Raw genomic sequence first — 3,127 nt, forward strand, 5'->3', positions numbered from 1 at the left:
CCTGTAACCCCCACATTGACTCCTGTAACCCCCACACTGACTCCTGTAACCACATATTGACTCCTGTACCCCACACATTGACTCCTGTAACCCCCACACTGACTCCTGTAACCCCCACATTGACTCCTGTAACCCCCACACTGACTCCTGTAACCACATATTGACTCCTGTACCCCACACATTGACTCCTGTAACCCCCACACTGACTCCTGTAACCCCCACATTGACTCCTGTAACCCCCACACTGACTCCTGTAACCACATATTGACTCCTGTACCCCACACATTGACTCCTGTAACCCCCACACTGACTCCTGTAACCCCCACATTGACTCCTGTAACCCCCACACTGACTCCTGTAACCACATATTGACTCCTGTACCCCACACATTGACTCCTGTAACCCCCACACTGACTCCTGTAACCCCCACATTGACTCCTGTAACCCCCACACTGACTCCTGTAACCACATATTGACTCCTGTACCCCACACATTGACTCCTGTAACCCCCACACTGACTCCTGTAACCCCCACATTGACTCCTGTAACCCCCACACTGACTCCTGTAACCACATATTGACTCCTGTACCCCACACATTGACTCCTGTAACCCCCACACTGACTCCTGTAACCCCCACATTGACTCCTGTAACCCCCACACTGACTCCTGTAACCACATATTGACTCCTGTACCCCACACATTGACTCCTGTAACCCCCACACTGACTCCTGTAACCCCCACATTGACTCCTGTAACCCCCACACTGACTCCTGTAACCACATATTGACTCCTGTACCCCACACATTGACTCCTGTAACCCCCACACTGACTCCTGTAACCCCCACATTGACTCCTGTAACCCCCACACTGACTCCTGTAACCACATATTGACTCCTGTACCCCACACATTGACTCCTGTAACCCCCACACTGACTCCTGTAACCCCCACATTGACTCCTGTAACCCCCACACTGACTCCTGTAACCACATATTGACTCCTGTACCCCACACATTGACTCCTGTAACCCCCACACTGACTCCTGTAACCCCCACATTGACTCCTGTAACCCCCACACTGACTCCTGTAACCACATATTGACTCCTGTACCCCACACATTGACTCCTGTAACCCCCACACTGACTCCTGTAACCCCCACATTGACTCCTGTAACCCCCACACTGACTCCTGTAACCACATATTGACTCCTGTACCCCACACATTGACTCCTGTAACCCCCACACTGACTCCTGTAACCCCCACATTGACTCCTGTAACCCCCACACTGACTCCTGTAACCACATATTGACTCCTGTACCCCACACATTGACTCCTGTAACCCCCACACTGACTCCTGTAACCCCCACATTGACTCCTGTAACCCCCACACTGACTCCTGTAACCACATATTGACTCCTGTACCCCACACATTGACTCCTGTAACCCCCACACTGACTCCTGTAACCCCCACATTGACTCCTGTAATCCCACATTGACTCCTGTAGCGCCCACATTGACTCCTGTAGCCTCTTCATTGACTCCTGTACCCCCACACTGACTCCTGTACCCCACATTGATTTCAGATGCCCATTTTTCTTATCCCTGGCTCTTTATAGCCCAAGTGACACTCCCAGTGACAGTCAGATTGTTTAACTTAAGGGGCATGGCAGTGAACTTTCCAATTATCATCAAAGAAATTCCCCAGCATTACCATGCTGAGACTTCAGGCTGTTGATACGGATTAGATCAAAAATAGAACAAGGTATAATAAGAACCTTTGCTTCCTGGTATGGACTAGAATCAGAATAGCTAATGGTACAACACTTTCAAGTTCTCTCTCTCTTTTTAAAATTGGTTTAGTTCTTGTGAAAGCTGCTGAATTGACAGCTCAGGATACTATGGATAGAAAGATGACAAGCTTTCCCTCTTCGCTTTTCCCAGTATACCTTCGGCCTGCCCTGGAGGAAATGTCTCAAGAAGAGAGAGGCTTGTTCTTTCTCCAGATACTTTTAAAGTTTGAATTCAGGAGTAGGAGTACTATCCAAGCTGCTTATTATGAAGAATATATCAAGAAGTGGCTATGTGTTTTCTAAGATCAAAGCTAAAATTGACAGATCATTTCATATAGGCAACTGCAAAACCACCCAGCTAGAGCCAGTTTTGAAATCTTGTACATCTTTCTCATAAGTGAATCCCTGAGTGCTCCAAGTGAGCTATGCAATGTGTGGTCTGTGGTTGAAATTTTAAAAACTCAACTTTTAGGGGAAGATAGGGTCGGACATTTGCCATTTGCTTCATGACCAGCACTTATGAAGAATCCAGTTCTTGCTATTGAAGACGGACCTGTATTTTATTTTTATAGTAGAGCTCAGAGCAATGGGGCTAACAGAGAAGCCCTAAAGACTTCAGCCATAGGCTGAGATATAGTGGCGCATGCAAATTCTTCCAAAACTCAGTAATATTCATACCCTCTCATTATACAGGACTTATCTAATATTCATAAACTTTTGGGTGAGGGGCCATTGTGCATGTTAGCAGGATTCTGAAGTTCCCGAGATTCTATATAATATTAGAGGCCTGGTGCACGAAATTCCTGCACTCAGGGGAGGGGTCCCTCAGCCCAGCCTGCACCCTCTCACAGTCCAGGAGCCCTCAGCAGACATCCTTAGTGCTGCCACAGAGGTGGGAGAGGCTCCCGTCACCGCTGCTGCTCTTGCCAGCCATGAGCCCGGCTTCTGGCTGAGCAGTGCGTGCCCTGTGGGAGCACATTGACCACCAGGGGTAAGCTCCTGCATTGAGTGTCTGCCCCCTGATGGTCAGTGTGCACCATAGCAACCATTCGTTCCACCATTTGGTTGATTTGCATATTAGCCTTTTATTATATAGGATTTTTTTGTGAGCATATAAACATTTTTTTCTCTCTAATGTACCTTCTTAGTTTTTTACCAAGTTTTCAAGGAAACCTGTGACATCCACAACCTTTGACCCTCCCACCTTTTCCTGCCCAAGAGATTTAGACAGAGAAACCTGGTTCAGGAAGAAGAACTAAAAATGTCATCTGAGCCTGATTTGAATTAAATTAGTAATTATTTTTACTAGGTACCCCAGGTCTCATTGTTTTTGAGTTG

This window comes from Myotis davidii, unplaced genomic scaffold, assembly GCF_000327345.1.
Source record: "Myotis davidii unplaced genomic scaffold, ASM32734v1 scaffold268, whole genome shotgun sequence".
NCBI lineage: Eukaryota > Metazoa > Chordata > Mammalia > Chiroptera > Vespertilionidae > Myotis > Myotis davidii.